The sequence below is a fragment of the Rattus norvegicus genome, chromosome 13 (genome assembly GCF_036323735.1).
Source record: "Rattus norvegicus strain BN/NHsdMcwi chromosome 13, GRCr8, whole genome shotgun sequence".
NCBI lineage: Eukaryota > Metazoa > Chordata > Mammalia > Rodentia > Muridae > Rattus > Rattus norvegicus.
Window position 1 is genome coordinate 99234870 of NC_086031.1, and position 19087 is coordinate 99253956.

Sequence of the window (19087 nt, forward strand, 5' to 3'; positions counted from 1 at the left end):
AGGCAATGACCATGTCTAAGTAAAGCTCTTTGGGCAAAAGGGTAAACTATGTGACACTCCATGGCACACATCACCTCCACAGCAAATTTCTTTTCTATTTTTATTTTTTATTTTTTTGTTCTCTTGGGGGGAGGGGTAAGGGTGCAAAAGCAGAGATGGAGGAACTGGGAGATGAGTGGGATTAGGTGCATAATGTGAAATTCACAGAGAGTCAACAAAATGTTTGTAAAACCCATGCTGAAGAAAGTAGACGGAAATGTAAAATCAGCTCTTCCCATAGCGTGTACAGGTAGTGATTTAGCCAAAGCCTCCCTCATCCCAACCCTGTTGATATCAAGCTAAGGCAAAAGCTGATATCAAGAACCGTTGAGGCCCACAGAAAAGCTTAACTGGTGTCCAGATGAGGCCCAACTTAGCTGAGTGCTTAAGACACACGGGAGAATGGGTTTGAACCCTTGGAACCCGGAGGGGCTTTAAGGCATAGTGTACCTGTGGAAAGAGTGGTGGTGTTCTTCTGTGAGGAGAATACATGAAAGACTGAGGGATGAGAGACATAGCTCTTAGAGCCTCCTGCTGTGCTCTGCTCACCTTGCCTTTCCCACCCTCCTTCCCTGCAAGGGTTGCATGTGTGTTCCGTGAACGCCCAACTCCAGATCCTGCTCTCTGTCCTGCACTGGGACATGGTTCTTCGCTTCACTGATATGTCAGTGCATTTAGCCTGGAGAGGTTAAGGACCACTGCTCAGCCAACCCTTCACATCCCTCCTCTCCATTTCCTAGACTTGGATCTCTCCAAGCTAATTGGCTAGGCCTAGTCCCTTGCACAAGTCCAATGGGACCACTGTTCTTTTTTTTTTTTTTTCCCAGAGCTGGGGACCGAACCCAGGGCCTTGTGCTTGCTAGGCAAGTGCTCTACCGCTGAGCTAAAGCCCCAACCCCAAGGGACCACTGTTCTTAAAGGGAAAGAAAGGGCAGTTGGTGTTTTTGCAGGATGAAGGAAACAGGCCCAGGAAAGCTTCAACACAGCTTCTTGTGACACTTCATGAATCAAAAAGAGATGATCCGGTTTTACATCTTAGAATTTAGCCATTTAACACCTGTTATTAAAAAAAAAATACACCTGTCAGTCAAGGGAACACACTTAGATGAGTACACTCAGGATATGAACGGTAGTCATTAATTCTTCCAAGATCTCACTCACATCAAAGGCAGAGTTCTTCTTACCCCTTCAATTAGGCTGTCTGGATGATCAGCCCCTACCTGTTACCCCTACTTCCACATTGATGCCCATGAATGAGCCTGCAGAACAGCCTCTAGGAAGATAAGAAGCCACAGGGACAGAGAGACCCCAAATATGAAGAAGGCGGTTTGTGGCAGCCTCTCTTACGTGGTGGTTTCTGGGGAGCCTGCTTCTCATTTATTTTGTCAGGCTCCCCAGGTATGTGTCCTAGAAAATCAGCCTAGGAGACATTGTATTTCTTTACCAAATGTAATACCAGAAGTCACGTGGTGACACTTCTTACATTGTATTCTTCAAAAGTGAGTGACTAGAACCAATTCAGTATTCAAAGGGAAGGGAGCTCAACTCCACCATGTTATGAGGGATATGTAAAAGAACTTACAATTTGTGTCTTAAACCACCACATAACTCGGGGCACTCCAGCTCTCAGTGGAAAGCAGCAAGATGTTTGAGAGTTACAGTGTATCAGCCTGCAAAGCACTTCAGGAACTATTCCAATGCCCTCATCACTATGTCCTGGCCTCAGATACCAACAACTGTGTGGAAGATGGGTAAGAAACAGTACTTAGAATTTCCTACATATGTATGAAAATGATTTGTGAGGATTAATGATCACTCTTTCAAAGGTAAAAGACTTAACTTCTGTAGCACTTTTCATGCAGTGGTGAGATCTCCCCACTAGCCTCAACTCCTCATCTTTCCTCACAGTAGTGGTCCATGTGAAAACATTCTGCACTTGTGGGGGGGGGGTCTCTGTGACCACCACAGCCAGCAGAGTAAGGATCTGTAGGAGGCTGAATGCACTACTCGCTGGTGTTGGTTCAAACTGAGTCTGATCCTGAGGACTTCATGTTAGGAATATTTAAGCACAGCATAGTTTGGTGATCTTTTTTTTTTTTTTTTGGTGGTGGGGGGTGGGGTGATAATTAACTTAATCCCACATGCACAATAAAACTTAAGACATGACTACATCAAAACTCATTATAAAATATATGTGACATCTTCCATAAAGAAGGAGTCTGGAGATTGACGGGCTCATGATAAGGGTCTGGGGAAGGTCTGCTGTGGTCTTGGCCACAGTGCAAAGGTCACCAGGTTATGAACCACCTTCTGGGCATTCTCCCAGCCTTATGGGCAGAACACGGTTTCCCTTTGAAGAGACAGCCCTGGGTGTTTACCGCTCCTAGTCACTTAGTGTTTATCTATGAGCGCTGAGAACCACAGTGCCTTCCATGCACACTCTCTTTCCTTCATGAGCAAGTCGTTCCCCCATCCACATGGTACCTTTTGGTATTATTTAGAGGGAACCCCTTACCATGAGGGAACCTTGTGTTCCGATCAGTAAGGACACAAATGGTAATGGAACTAAAGTCATAGGTTCTGAGCATGAATTAGGGGTACAGGGGCAAAGCTGACATCTGTATGGGGCTCTCTAAAATCATCTCATGTTTTCACTGTGGGAGGTTACCATAGATTTTCTGCCCAGTTGCCAATAAGAACATGGAGAAAGAGAGTGATGTTAGAGCTTGTGTTCAAAATAACTATCTGTTGCTATTGGTAACAAAGTCTCAGTGAACTGAGCTGTAGGAATCCGTGGCCCTTTTTGACTTTGGGATGGTTGAAGGTTTTAGAAAAGGGACTTGGCTTTTATTTTTAGTTCTTTATAGTTCACATATTTCTCAGAAGGTCAGTAGGCCTTGGGAAGGTTTGTAGCCTAAATTTAGATTATCAAAACTATGTTTTAAACAAAAATGTTGGGGAGTTAGCCAAAAATTGAACCTTACAAACTGAATTGGGAGATAATTTGCGTATCTTGGTGACACAGCCTGCCACCATGAGCTGCCCTTACTTCCCAGGAATCATTGCTCCTACTCTGTAGACCTTCCTGGACCCTCTTACCATGTGTTGGGACTTTTGTTTCTGTCTCCATTCTGTATCCACCCTTTGCACTTGAAAAAATTGAACTAACTCAGTACCTACATTCCAACTGTTTTTCCACATCTGCAGATAATACCATATTTGACTCGAACCAATCTGAATCAAAAAGAAATTTATCAGCTCGTTTCCTTGGGAAGTTCAAAAGTTCAGGCACGAACGAACATTCGACTGACTTCTGGGACTGACTTTCTATGTCACCTATGAGTCAGCTTCTGTGTTGATTCTGTTCTCCAGTTCTCTTTCTCTACAGCCCTAAAATAGTGCTACCTGCTCTGGGAACATCTTCCTGGTGATGCAGAAACATTGGTTGTCTTAGAGAACAACGGAAGCTTTCTCCACTCAAACAGCTAGGGTCCTGGTAAGAAAAATCAGTTGAAGGCCACGGAAGCCAACAGCCTTCAGGATCTTGTCTTGCAAATTTAAAGAAATGAAATTCACAGACCTCAGAGGGTGAGTTCTAGAAAGAGGTTTGCTATGGATTTCTGAGTGGAGAAGGGAAGGAGAAAAAGAGGGAGGGAAGGCAGGGAGAGGGAGAGAGCACACAGAGCTCCTAGTAGCAGGAGGGGTCATTCTGGTCAGACTTTGTAAAGGTCTGACTTACTGAAGAAACTGGGATGAAGTTGGAGAGTCGGTGAACTCGCTCCTCAGGGAACTTCTCTCTGTCTCTAGGCAGAGACAGGAGCTAAGGGAGGGATAAGAACCAGAGCTCTCTCCTGACATGATTGCTCTCTACTATGGATGCTCTAGAACTGTCATTTTAGGTCCCTGCCCTTCCTTGCCGGCCTTTATGTCTATTGTCACTCATTGTAAATTCGTACCTGGAGAACACAGTGAACAGTTCTTATTCAGAACTATTAAGAGATGTCCAGAAACTCGTGGTGACTCAACTGGTATGGAATGACAATTGGTTTAGGCCTTAATCCAGCTTCCACCCCCAGAGCAAGAGCCCCATCTGGACTGTAAGTGATAAGATGGAAAGGAAATGGATCCCAAAGGAGAACAGGGGCTCCCGACAGAAGCAGGATTGGACACCAGTGAGGCAAACAGCAAATATCCACCCGGCTTTGGCCATTAGTGCTTCCTCTGCCCAGATGGCACTCAACGCCGTGGCAGCCCCACTGAGCTCAGCACAGCCCACGAGCGTCTCTTCTCTTTCATCTTCGTGTTGACTGACGCTGACACGTGCTCAGTGGGTTCTGGTCCCACTGAATGTCGTGAAAGAGTATAAATGTTCTTCCTTTAAGACACAATGCAGGACACACATATACGGTCACCAGATTCCATTAAACAGAGCAGCATCCTGGCAACACCAGGGACTGGCAGAAATAAGTATTATCGTTCCCAAATGTGTTGACCATGTAAGCCAAGGCACAGATGGTTTTAATAGTCTATCCCCATGTAGAAAGAAGGGCGATAGTGATGGAGACAGGAATATACCACCCCAAAATAGGCTCCACGGCATATGGACTATTCTGTGCTGAAGGCAGTTGAGGAAAAGCAGACCCAGGGAAAGCTCTGGAAATAGAATGCTTAAGTTTCCCTTTTTAAGGACATCTACACTTACAAAAGCAATTCCCACTTGTAAAAGTGGCACATTCTCCTGTACCAACAAGAGGAAAGGACAGGAGCTGTAAGTCACTATGAAAGAAAGCACCAAGTTAAATCTGCAAACTGTGCAAACTTAACAGACTGCCCTGCCTAAGTCCCTTTCCCCACCAGGATTAAAATCCCCCATTCCTCGCCAAGCCTGAAATGGCTTGTAAACGCCTGGCGTCCGGCTGCTTCCTCAGCTCCATCTTCCTCTAGATGCTCATGATTCAAACTGACTTCCGTTTTCTCTTGCCCGTCTGTCAGTGTATGGCTTTGCTCACAGGCCCAAACCATTGACCCTAGGAACATAGAGAGCTATGCTAGGAAGCACTTAGCAGAGCGGCAAATCAAATTTGAGGGGGCTATAAGCTCTGTTATTTTTAAAGTATTAAGTTTCTTATCTGCTAAACAATTAATCCCTTTGAAACTACCTCCTTTCAACCCAGCTTCAAGTGTATCAATGAAGAGAACGGGTCTCCTATGTGATAGCTTTGCGGGGCATGTAGGCTAGAGCTAACGGGAAGGGAGCAAAACGAAACAGATCCCACTTGTCAGATTTTTATCGAGAGACACTAAGACCCAGATCTGGGTAAATCAAAATGACCCAAAACAAAGTCACCGCCCTCAAACAGCAGCCTAGAAAGAAACAGGCCCACAAGCAGTACACACGGGACCACCCGTGTTAATAAATGTTCCCAATGTAGCAGAGATGACACTGGTTGAGGGTCACTCGAATGCTTCACACTCGTCTCTCAACACCCACTGGAGAACAGGTGAATAGATCCATGCTCTGAAGTGGCCCTGGTCCACAGGTCCCTGTTAGGCGCCTTCCTGTTTGCGACCTCTCTCCCTTTCTGTTTCTCTGCCTGTTAAATCTCTTTCCTGTTGCTTTCCCCGTTGTTGCAGACCTGTGAACTGGAGAGAGGTTCACTGAATAATTTAAAGGCAGCAGCAGCATCAGACTTCCAGAAACAACGCTCTGGTTACCTAAGATAACATGGCCACCAGAGCGTTTGCCTGTGTGTTCCGGACAGACACATGCTGATGGTGACACTCTTAGGTGCTAGTTTGACAGGATTAGAGACCATTGGTGTCGGACTCCCTCTCCCCTGTAGGGAGCCGTATTGGATTTGGGCCTGGCCGCTTTGTGACTGTATGGCCACAGTTAAGATTCTTGAGATTGTTAGACAAAAAGCCTCTCCCATGAATTTACGGCACAAGAAGGTAACAATCAGCCCGAACAAGATACCTGCTAACTGGTGTACTTGGGGTATATAGTTTGGTGAATAAAGTTACAGGAGGCCCCTTCCTCTTCTGGCTTGACACGAATAACCTGTGTGTGTGTGTGTGTGTGTGTGTGTGTGTGTGTGTGTGTGTGTGTGTGTTTCTTTAATCCCACAGGCTTTCGCACGATTCTCAGTACCATGTCGATGCAGGCGCCGACACTCCCCTACCCGATAATCGACAGCTTATAAAACTAAGGCTAGAACTACAGTACCGAAACCACCAGCCCAAGGAATGAACCAAGTCAGACCTCTGGCTCTGGGAGGAGCTGCGGCATCTAAAACTGCTACATGCATAGTCACTAGCTGATACCTATTTAAACCTGATTCTACGATCCCTCAACCCTGTGAGATTACTATCAGGGTGTTTTCTGATAAAACTGAAGGGCACACCTTGGTCTCAGGGGAGAGTCGATCAAAACGGCCCTGTCAATCACCTATCCAGGAAAATGCTTCTCTGGAACACTCCCTGCTAAACTGTTTGAAATAGTATAATGCTATTCTACAATGTAGATCCGCACAATGGCTCATCAGGCCATTTTTACCCCTTAAGAGTATTTCTCTTTGTTCTCTTTGCTCCCTGGAACACGGTGTGCATCTTCTACACTACGCTGTGTGTGTGTGTGTGTGTGTGTGTGTGTGTGTGTGTGTGTTTCTGAAAATAAATTTCCCTCGGAGAGATCATAAGGTCTGAGGAGACGACAGTGAGATCCTGGTGATGCCATTAACCAGAATTGCCAGAGAATCAGCACCGATTGTAAGGATCCAGGGAGTTTGAACATCATGAGGAATTGAGGAACGATGATAGAAGTAGTCGGATTAGCTGGTGGTTAGCGACAAAACAAAGGCATCGCATAGCTGGAGTTTGTGGGAAGACAATACGTCCGCGAGGAGTTATCCGCCTTCAAAAGATCTGTGCACATTTATCTGATTCCGTTTCGCTACTCCCAGCCTCCCAGACACATTTCTACAAACACCTTCCCTAGGGAGTCAGCGCAAATCACAAATACATTAGAGTCCTAGACAGAAATAGAAGCGAGAAGCAAAACGTGGAAAGCTCTAGAACACCCTCCCCCCCACAGCAAGATTTGTTTATCCAAGTCCCCACAAAGCTGGGTTAGAACCAGTCCTTAAGTTATGAACCCTTAAGATTTGTAGGTGACTGTTGAAACGCGGGGACTGAGTCAGAGCCGGATGCAGAATACAAGATAAGCAGAGGAAGACCAGAAGCAAATCTGAGAAACATGGCACCTGCCCTGTGAAGGTTGCTTTTATTAATTGAAATAAGTTCCTGGATTAATTTAGGGAAACCCCCACCACTCCACCACCTCCTGTTCATTCCAGTCCCTACAAGGAACCCAGCCCTCACTTAAGGCTATCCGAGCCGGGGCTAAGGCGTGTCAAGGCTTGCCTCAAGGACTTTAGGAGTGTGGGAGAGCCACCAGGAATTTTCTTAGATGAGAAACCAGAGGTAGAGAACTCCTCAAGAAAGCTCTGGAGCAAACAAATCTGGGCCAGGAGAGTGGTCCAGAGTGGGAGAGGCCGAAGGGTAAAGAGAATGAGGGGGCATCTCTCAGAGGCTGGTGGAGTTTCAAATTCTTGAAATTTCCAGAGTATTACAGTAAGGGATATCAGCACTAGGTTATTATAAAAAAAAAAGGCATATTTTACACGTTTTCATTTAGCATACTTACGTGTTTAGTTTTTGACACCGAAATAAAAGACATGGCAAGTAATTGGTGTTATATTCGCAAGATATTAATGGATTTTGCAAGCCTTACAAGTTCATGGGATTTGTAGTGTTGTATTTTTTTTTCTTTTATCTTTTTTTCGGAGCTGGGGACCGAACCCAGGGCCTTGCGCTTGCTAGGCAAGCGCTCTACCACTGAGCTAAATCCCCAACCCGCCTTACAAGTTCATACTTCAGTGTTCGGTGTAGGTGATGTGATCCATCCAGCTCTTCCCAAAAAGGCATGCTGTCTTCCTTCAGTCCTGCTGATATCTCCCTGAGATGCTACCCAGGACCCCTCAAGTCATCCTTTTGATCCAGCCTCACCATCCCAGCCTGATATCATGCCTAACGGTCACAGCAAGCAGCAGACGTTCACCAAGACACCAAGCGTGCGGACCCGATACCAACAACGTCTTCAGCAACTCTGGTGACCATAGCAACCACAAGCATCCACACAGACATTCTCACCTTGACCAGGTGTGGGCAGCCCTGGCACCGCCCCTGTGTGGCACCAGCACTGGCTGCACCTTCCTAATGCACCTTCCAGATTGTCAGTGGAACTGTTGCTCACTGTTGGCTGCAAGACAGGTCACTAGTGAGAGCCAGGGCGGTGGGAGGAGCCAGATAGCCCAGAGATAACCAGGATTATTGCCTCCATCAACTTCCCTGCCCTCTCCATGGGTGGCTAGGCTTCGCTGTGGGAACACACACAGTTTCTGGTTTATTTTATAGAAGCTGACCATGCTGAGAACTACCAGGAATCACTGAATGAGTGACTCCTTTTAATTCTTTAGTTTAGTACCAAGAAGCCCAACCGGGGGCTAAAGAGAAGAGAAGGCACAAGGGGTAAGAGTATGTGCTGCTTTTGCAGGGGACCTGAGTCTAATTCCCAGCACCCATGCCTGGAGGCTTATATCCACTTGTGACTCCTGTCCCAGAGGGATTTGATGCCTTTGATCTCTGTGGGCACTGACACTCACTTGCACAAACCCCCACACAGACAGATTTTCATACACGTGGTTAAATATTTAAAAGAAGCAACACAAGGAATGTTGTCCCAGAACAGATTTATTGGGAAGATTTAAATGGTGTAACTTGGCTTTAGGCCACAGCGCTTTCTTTTATTCTTTTATTTTATTTAGTTCATAACTTGGAAAAGAGAAGTCTCACAGAAATCATCATCACCACCACCGTCGCCATCATCATCATCATCACCATCAATTGTTATCTCCCCCAGGATATGGTGTATTATTTGGTCCTAGAAGATGCCTAAAAATAGACTTAATGTGGGCCATTGAGATGGACTAGCAGGTGAAGGCATAGTACCCAGGCTAAAACAGTAAGGGCAGAACAGGTTTACTCCAAAGGAAGCCATGCATAGTCAACCCTGACAACCTGAGTTCAATCCATGGAACCCACATGGTGGGAAAAGAGAACGGACTTCCCCAAGTTGTCCTCTGACCCACACATGTTCTCACACACATATCCGAGAAACAAACAGATTGATTAAAGTAATATATGAGAACAGATATAATACTTGACCCTGGGTAATAACAGATATATTTGATAGAAATTTGGGGGATAAGGCCAAAAAGGCCTATCTAAAACACCGGATTAATGACTGTTCCATTACCTCGGTTTTTAGTTGAAGGGTGACGTACCCCATTCTTTTATGGATGTGTGCTTTGAAGAAACATGGTCTGCTCATCTAACGTGAAGTGGGTGTGTAGAAACCATCCCTTGTTCAGTCAGCGCACAAATCTATCTGGGCAGACAGTCTCAGTGTGAATATCAGAAGTTCAATATGACATGATTTACTAGCAATTCAAGCCAGTTACTGACGTGGTAGGAGGAGGTGAAAATTTATTCTGCTGGTCAAGAGGGCTGGGAAAGGTTCAGAAAACTGAAGACAGAAGTAAAAAAAAAAAACCTGAAGTTACTCACCTGGCAAGACAGCAGGTTAAGGGTGGGGGTGGGGGGGAGGTCTGTCAGCAGAGGTGAAAGAGCAGCACCACAGGATGGCATCTCAGTATTGGGCACCCTCCAAAGCTCAACACTTAGAAAGGTTTCCTTCCGAGGTTGGGGATTTAGCTCAGTGGTAGAGCGCTTGCCTACGAAGCACAAGGTCCTGGGTTCGGTCCCCAGCTCCGAAAAAAGAAAGAAAGAAAGAAAGAAAGAAAGAAAGAAAGAAAGAAAGAAAGAAAGAAAAGAAAACATAGCCTTTGGGCTGGAGAGATGGCTCAGTGGTTAAGAGCACCGACTGCTCTTCCTGAAGTCCTGAGTTCAAATCACAGCAACCACATGATGGCTCACAACCATCTGTAATGAGATCTGATGCCCTCTTCTGGTGTGTCTGAAGACAGCAACAGTGTACTCATATATAATAAATAAATAAAATATTAAAAAAAAAAAAAAGAAAGAAAGAAAGGTTTCCTTCCTGCCCAGAGGGGAACGGACTTGGGCTTTGACCCTGAAAGACCCTAGAGTCTTTCATCAGCCTTCTATGCACTGCCTCAGGTCAAGACTAGGCCAAGTACCAGCTTCCCGCCTTGGGTCAAGGCTAGGCCAAGTTTCATTCTCCATTCACAGTTCTCAGGGGGAGCAGGGACTTTCTTGAAAAACTGTAGAATGTACTGACTGGTAATCACCTGACCCTCTGGTCCCAGATAGAGCGAGTTCGAATGTGCGTCCTTTGCTTACTAGCCAATAGATTCAAAGGTCAATATGCTTAGCCAATAAGTTTAAACTGTAACCTTGCTGATGTAACCTGTACCTCTAAAAAGTATAAAAACTGCTTGTTATAGCCATTCAGGGTCGCCTTCTAGTCACTTGCCACAAGGGGCTGATTGAGGGTCGACCCCAACATGCTGGAAAAATAAACCTCTTGCGTTTGCATCGAACTCCATTCTCGTGTCTTACCTGGGGCGGGGGGTGTCTCCTGGTAGTTAAGGCTCACTTCAAGCCTTACAACCCCAACTTGAACCCATAATCCCCAACATTTAATAAAGAAGATGGAATCCAGAATCATCTCACAGCAACAGCAGAACATGAAATAACAAGAATGCTTCTGCTCTGGGAGACAGAGGGTCACAGCAGTGACATCCTCGAGTCCCAAAGTACCCACTGGAAGAAATACGTGTAAACATGGCTGCTGTGGTTAAAAAAAAAAACCCTGACAAAAGAAACAAGGGCTCACAATTCAAGAGGACAGTCCAGCGTGGTGGGGAATCCCTGGCAATAGGAGCTTGAGGCAGTCGGTCGTGTTGCACCTACAGCAATGCATGCTTCCACTGTCTTTTTTTTTTTGCATATTATTTTTATTGATTCTCTTGGGAATTTCACATCCTGCACCCTGATCACACTCACTTCCAAGCCCTTCCGTGTCTACCCTGTCCTTATGAACACCCCCCCCCAAAAAATAAATAAATAAAAAATTTAAAAGTCCGATTGTGTTATCTGTGTATCACTGGAGCATGGTCAAACTCTCAGTAGTCTGCCACTTAAATAGAACTGAGTCCTCCCCATCCTGCCAGAAGCCACCAATTGTAGAGAAATGCTACCCCTTGGAGTAACTTCCCCCTTGGAGTAGCCAGGCCCTTTGTGCATGGAGTTGGAGCTGGAGGGAAGGAAGCTTAACCAGGTGCTGGTGGATGCTGTGCAGGGTCTTGGTTGGCAATGAGTTCCAGGACAATGAACACAAAAGGGAACAGTTTCAGAGAGCTGGTTCATTTACTGGGGGCAGAGAAAAAGGGGTATTTCCATCCTTGAGGTTCCAGGGTCTCTGGGACAAGGTTTGTGTGACTGTGTATCATTGGACACGGGAGAGATGTTGAGAGATATTTCATCTACATACTTAGGGAATGTAGGGTCAGAGTGGGAGTGGGGGGACCTGTAGGTGGATGTCTTTATGCAGGAAGGCAGGTATAGGATAGAATGAGGCCTGTCATTGGACAAGAAGGAAGGCTGGGCAAGAGAAAAGTTTTAGAAGGACGACAAGGAGCCGGAGCAAGGAGAGGGACCTGGGAGAACGTGGCGGCAGGTGTTAAGATTCTTCTCTGTGCATAGATACAGGTTGATATGAATATTTTTAAGGGATAGGTGTGTACAGGGTTTTGTGCTGTGTAGATGGGCAAATTGTATCTCATGAATTGGGATCAGATTATTGTGTGGTGTGTTCTTGCATGTGGTGACTTAGTTGAGTTCATGGAGTTCAAGAGAAGGTATGGTGGCAGGATGCACCAAGCCTGCCACAAATTGGGATGTATATGCCTGGTGTGGTAACAACCTGCCAAGGGAACTGTGGATTCCTGCTAGAGTTGATGGTGGGAAAGCTGGCTTTATGGCACCAGGTTAGGAGGAAGGAGAGAGCCAGTTCCTGTCATCCTCATACTTGAGGTATCCAGGTTGAAGTTCCCTCAACCCTTCCTCCCTGAGCCTGAGCATTACAGTCCCACAGAGGGCCACACGTCACCATCCTATCACATTTTTAAAGAGTTCTCTTTGATGTTTTCCTATTTAGGCTATTACTTTGGGGAGAAGGGGGGAGGGTTGTCACAGAAGCCGTCTGTGTCCCTCTTTCTCAACTGTGCACCTGCAGTCATCGATATGCCTGAAAAAAAAAAAGTAGCTTCCTTGCTTTTTACCGTCAGCAGGAACACAGATCATGCATTGGGCTTCCACATGGTTTCTATCAACAGCACAGACCACGGACACCGGCCCCCAGTTGCAGTAGAACCACAGATCCAGACATAACCCTAGAGGGACAATTTTGGAATAAGAATGTGCTCTTGTTTTAATCCCAGGTATAGGGATGTGGGGCTGTTCCAGACTGAAGCAGCTGGCTATGATTTGCCTCGTGCTCTAGCAGAAGCGTGGTTTTCCCAGCTGCAGATAACTCCTGTGACCTGTGAATTCTGAGAACTTTTCAGAAGGTATATAAATGCTGGAGGTGGGGAGTTGGTGGTTAATGGTCCTTCAGAGGGGTTGGTTATGGTTTGTTAGTAGTCGTGCTCAAAGAAGAAACAGAAGAAAGAAATTAGATTCAAAGATTTCTTTCTCTATCCCACCTCCATCTTTCTTTCTCTCCTCTCTAGTAAAACTGAGAGGATAAAGGATGGGAAGAAGGATCCACAAAGTAGCAAAGACCCACTACACGGCCCTAGGAGGCAGCCTGGACCACAGACATTAGCATGGCTTCAGGATGCAGCACAGATCATGGACATGCATATGACCTTAGGTGATAACAGGGCCACAGAGGGGCCACATCAGAACCACTGACCTATGGTCTTCATGGTCCAGGAGCAGCATGGACCACAGGCCTCAACCTGGCCTCAAATGGTTATACAAGCCACTCACATCAACATCTGCCACCACCCCCATCCCCACTACCCTCATTCCACTCCCCACCCTGCCCCCAAGCTGTAGGACATCACCAAGGCCTCAGTCAGCAGCACAAACCAAGCTCTTCTATATGGATCTCGAGCTTCATCACAGTCTGAGGCAGCAGCATGGCCCAGCACAGACACCAACATAGCCTCCAGTGACATCGAGGACGACAGTGGTCTTTCCTTATCTTGGGCCTCTGTTGTTGCTCAGAGACAGGGTGATCCCTAAGCCAGGTGTTGTGTTGAAGGACTGAGTCTGAATCTGTATGAACTCCAGGCCATTGCACACTATTCCACTGATCCCATGGGGCAACAAAAGGTTCCACTGTCAGCCTCAGCCCTCTTCTATACCTGCCACAGGTTGTCGCATCTCCAGATCCAGATCTCTCCACAATGCACATACTGCTCCGTTTTTCGACCTTTCCCATGGCTCCATCACTTGTTCATCAGAGCAACACCTGACTCATGAGGCAGGACCGCCTAGCTTTACTTCCTCTTTCTAATTCAAACTGAGACCCAAGGCAAGAGAATGGTGTGCCTACTGTTAGGGTGGGTCTTCCACATCACTAACCAAATTAAGGTAATTCCTCGTGGATATAGACAGGCAGAGGCCAGATATGGGGAGAGAAAGTGTAAACCCAGTCAGAAAGAGTAAAAATGGCTTAGCTGCTAATAACCCAAGTCTTTGTGGAACAGATCTGCCTTCTACTTGTGGTCCTCTTGCTTCTAACAAATTTTATACATTCTTTTTTTTTCTTGCTTAAATTAATGATATTGATGGACTCTTGTCATTGAAGAGGTTTAGTCTTCAAAATGAAGGAGGGGGAGGAGGAAGGAGGAGGAAGGAGGAGGAGGAAGGAGGAAGAGGGAGGAGAAAGAGGAAGAAGAAGGAGGAGGAAGAAGAGGAAGAAGAAGAGGAAAAAGAAGAAGAGGAAGAAGAAGAGGAGGAGGAGGAAGAGGAAGAAGAAGAGGAAAAAGAAGAAGAGGAAGAAGAAGAGGAGGAGGAAGAGGAAGAAGAAGAAGAAGAAGAAGAAGAAGAAGAAGAAGAAGAAGAAGAAGAAGAAGAAGAAGAAGAAGAAGAAGGAAGAAGAAGAAGAAGAAGAAGAAGAAGAAGAAGAAGAAGAAGAAGAAGAAGAAGAAGAAGAAGAAGAAGAAGCAGCAGCAGCAGCAGCAGCAGCAGAGGCTCTTATCCAGGAGCTGTGATTTGTAACTAGGGTGGAAGAAGGTTTAGTTCACTTCACATTTAAAGAGCTCTCCAGTTGAGCATGGACAGCATTATTATTGGAGGTGGCTTATTTTTTTCCATTAAAACAAACAAACAAACAAAAACCCAACCAAACAGAGTTTCATAACCTGTCATATTGGGACCAGTAGATATGGAGCATGAATAAATGACTCAGAGACAAGGAACTTTTAACTTCTTTACCTTTTGAGGGATTTGGGAACAAAAGGGCTGTGACTCACTGAAAGTATAAGGTGAATGTTCACAAAGACAGCCCCACAGAGAGCGCTGACTTTTACCACAGTGAGGCAGCAGGCAGAGATATAAAGACCTCATCTAGTGGACTCAGAGGACAGGCCTGCTGGTGAGTCATTTTATTTTACATTTTATTGCCTTGTAATTACCTTCTGTGATACTAATATCTTCAGTAAAGTTATTATTACAGTCTGGTCTTGACTGGACTGCAAGGACAGGAATGACCTGTGTGTTGGGGTAGGGAGAGGCATAGACTCTCCTCACTCTGAGAAATCAGCTGTGGGATAGAATATTCCAGTAGAGGGAGATAGAGTGTTCTGGAGCAGCAGGCAATGGTCAACAGGAGAGTAAAGAAGACCCCAACCCCCACACCCACGCCTGCCCCCACCCCTGCCTCCACACCCACCCCACCCCAAGGCTGGAATCCTGCAATGCAGCAGCATAGGTGTGGGAAGATTGACCAGGAGGCAACCTCTCCTCCCCCACACCCTCTCCTCCCCACACCCTCTCCTACAGAAGCTGCAAGAGAGAAAGTAACAATTACAGCAGTCTGAATAGACGCTTAATATCATTTCTTTCTCCAGAGGACACACAAGACACCTCCCAGATTCCGTGGACTAGCCAAGGGAACTGTATTAGTTTCTTTTCTTGATGCTGTGATCATCTATGTGATGAAAGCAGCTTAAGGAAAGAAGGGCTGGTTCACTTTGGCTCACAGTTTGAAGATACAGTCTGTGTGGGGAGGGAGGGCGGGGAGGGGGCGGGTACGTAGGCAGAAGCATAAGGCAGCTGGTTACATTGAATCCACAGTCAGGAAGAGTCTGGTATTACAGATACTCACTGTTTATTTCCACATTTTTCTTGGGTTCTGGGGATTCACATTCAAGTCTGCATGCCAGGCCAGCAAGCTCTTTTACTCCTTTTGCGGCCAGGGAAAGGTACTGCCCACATGCAGGGTGGGTTTCCCCATCTCAACCATCACCATCTACATAATCCCTTCACAGACGTGCCGTGCCGTTGGTTTGCCTGGTACTTCTGAATCCCAACAAGTGGGCAGTAGAGATGGATCTTCAGAGGGGTGTAACTGAAAACCGTGCAAGCCTAGAATCTAAGAGTCCATAGACACCTCTACCCAAGCACTCTTTACCTGCTTTATTTAGTCAGGAGGATGTCAGGAGGGCTGCGCGGGACAGCATGCTCAAACACAGAGACTGAGTTCCTGAGCCATTAGAGGAGAGCTTGTAGGGCTGGTTTTGAATCCTGATGGAGTAAACAGTTACTGTATTAAACTATTGAGATCTTGTAGAAACCGAGAAAGACTGTATCCCTGAGCCATTAGAAGAGAGCTTGTAGGCCTGTTTTGATTCCTGATGGGGTAAACAGTTACTATATTAAGCTAGCAAGACCTTTTAGGTTGTTTTGTTGACATCAAATTACTCTGACTAACACAGCATCATAAAAGGATGTCTGTGGTCCTGTTGTTGTGCAGCCTTTAAACCACCAGAGATTTGAGTTTGCACAAACACGAATCCTCCCCGGGTCCTCACTCAAAGAGCTCATCTCATAAGAAGCTTAGAAGAAAAGATGACGACAAGAGGAGGAAAAAGCAGAAAGTTCCTGAACGGTTTGTTTTCCTCTTGTAAATATTAGTGATAAAGCACAGAGCCATCAGAGCGCACTTAAGCGGAGATTGCCGTGGAGCTGTTCCCTGGACAGAGCTACTGAGAGGAATACTCCTTTTACAAGTTGAGCCCCCGAGATCCTCCCGCACACTGAATGGAACTCTGTTCTCTCTGCTGAGCACATGCGTTTCTGCAGATGTCCTTTATTTCTGTATTGGTATAGCTTTGCCTCTTGCTGCCCTGGGTCTAGCGGAAAGTAAGACCCGTTAAAGAGGAGAAATCACGTCCACTCTCACTCATCCCCGGCCTAGCCAACACAGTACCATTCCTAACAGCTCTAAACTAAAATATAACCAAGACTTACAAAACAGTTGACTCTGTCTGGAAAAGTAGTTGTTCATCTGAGATGGATAAATACGTTTAATTTCTTTTAGTCCCCTTTGCCCATTTTCCAGGAATTTGGATGAGGCACTGCGTTTGAGTTTGTGGTGACCAGCGTTTCACAGACCACCAAGGAGAATGGGACAGATGGAGAAACCTAACAGCAGAAGCGGCTGGCTTATCTTTCTCTCTGAAGGTCAAAAGAAAGTCATGATCTAGGATAGGTCTTGGAAGCATGCTAAGGGAGCAGAGGGCCACGTGTGGTAGCTTCTGTCTCTGTGAAAGACCCAGGCAGATTAGTAGTTCCCAGAGACTGGAATGGGAGGGAGAGAAGGAGGGCTGCACCTTCGGGGCTGACAAACCATTCTGGAACCAGGAGGCGATGATGTCTAGCAATGCCGCCATGTATAGTGAAGGTAACTGGATAGTCAACTCTCTCATAATTAAAATGATTTTATGTCATACGAATTTCTTCTCAACTTCTAAAAAACCCTAATTTAAAAAAATCGTTTAGGGAGTCTAGGAGACGTCTCGTCACATACAAGCACCTGCTGAGCAAACACAAGAAACTAAATTCAAACACTTAGAACTCAGGCCAAAAAGCTAGGCCTGGCCACTGCACACCTACAACCTGAGAGCCATGAGGGTGGGGACGGGACAATCCCTGGGGCTTGCCGGCAACACCCTAGTTCCAAGATCAGTGAGAGACCCTTTCTCAACAGAGTAAGGCAGAGAATGGCTGAGCAGGAGACCTGACATTATCTCCAGCCTCTGAGCATGTGCGTGTGTGTTCAGGCCCCTCCCCCAAATATGCATACCTGTCCAGACATAATACATATATGCACGCTTACACACAGAGAGAGACAGAGACAGACAGAGAGAGTCAGAGGCAGAGACAGAAAGAGAGAATAAAAAAGTAAGTTATACGATCCCAACCTTCCAGATGAGCTGTGCTCACAGACAGAATAGTGGTACAAAGGTTATGTGTGTTATCCAATTGTCTTTGCACTGGATTTGAGGATTTCACAAGAGGGAATTCATGCCTGGTTACTATCAACGTGGTTTGGGATGCTATGGGCACTGGGGGCAGGAGAACTGACCTACTGCAATTTTGTTACCAAAGGGACACATTGTTAAACTGTTTTCTTCATAGTCGTGCTTAATCCCACAGATTAGGGCTTCTTTCAAGCTCGGCCAGATAATCTTCTCTCTCATGATCATCAGTTAATACGGAAACTCGTAGTTTGTCAACGCACCAAGAATAAGTGACAGCTGAGTGTCCAGCCCTGACTGGGGCACCTCGCTCTAGTCCTCCGGAACAGAGAGGAGAAGGTGGGAAGACTGTGAGATCTGGAGAGTGAGGAGATGTTGCTGCAATAACGCTGTCTCCGGACACGGCACGGCCATTGCACGCATGAGCTCACCGCAGCCACGGATGCCTGCACAAGGGCCGCACAGATCCAGCCAATGCCAAGGGTTAGCATTTCAACAGATAGTATCAGCTGGAATCACTGGGTTACAACAGAGCAGGGAGGACACGGAATGAGAAGGGAGAGGTCTTAGGAGTGCATCAGGCGAGCGAGAGGGGAGAGTTGGGGGTCAATATGAACGTGATACTTTGATGACATGCATGAGATTGTCTAAGAATAAATAAAGTACGTTCCATTTTTTAAAGTAGGCTCATGCTGACTTCTGCTTTTCTCCCCCTTGCTCCCGCATTCTCGCTCTGTCTCTCTTATGGGTTCAACATGAGAGATCTCTCACAGGCCCATGTATTTAAACAGTTAGTATTCAGCCGACGCTGATGGCAGTTTGGGGAAAATTGTCCATCCTTTAGGAGATGGAGTCCATCAGGAGAAGTAAAATCACTGGAGGCGGAGCTTGGGGAAAGTGTATCATTGGAGGTAGGCCTCGGGGGAAGTGTGTCACTAGATATACTGGGCAGCCCAGCCCAGAAGGGCCAATCCCAGCCCCACCACCAAACCCCTACCAGTAAGCCAAAAGTCTCCCGCTGCCAAAACTGAACTCCAAATAAACTCCTTTTTTAAAGTTGCTTCTTGTCGCAGTCGCATTCATGAGAAAAGTAATTAATTCGGTCTCTTACTTATTTTCCTGAAGCTACAGAGTTAGTAATGTCTGCATTAATCACAGTGGAAATTAAATACAACTCTTTGCAGAACTGGCAAAACATGCAAAACTCAATTTTAGGGCAATTGGCTGCCCAGTCAACAGACAACCTGAAAGGGGGAAACATGTGCTCTCCAGTGAGTCCTGGGGGAGCCTGGGTTACTACTCAGAATCAGCACAAAATTGTAGGTTCCCAGGTGGGAGGGAAGGTAACACAAAAAAATAAAGAAACATATTGAGGTCCTTTTTCCTTTTCAGTCACACACACACACACACACACACACACACACACACACACACACACACAATGATGT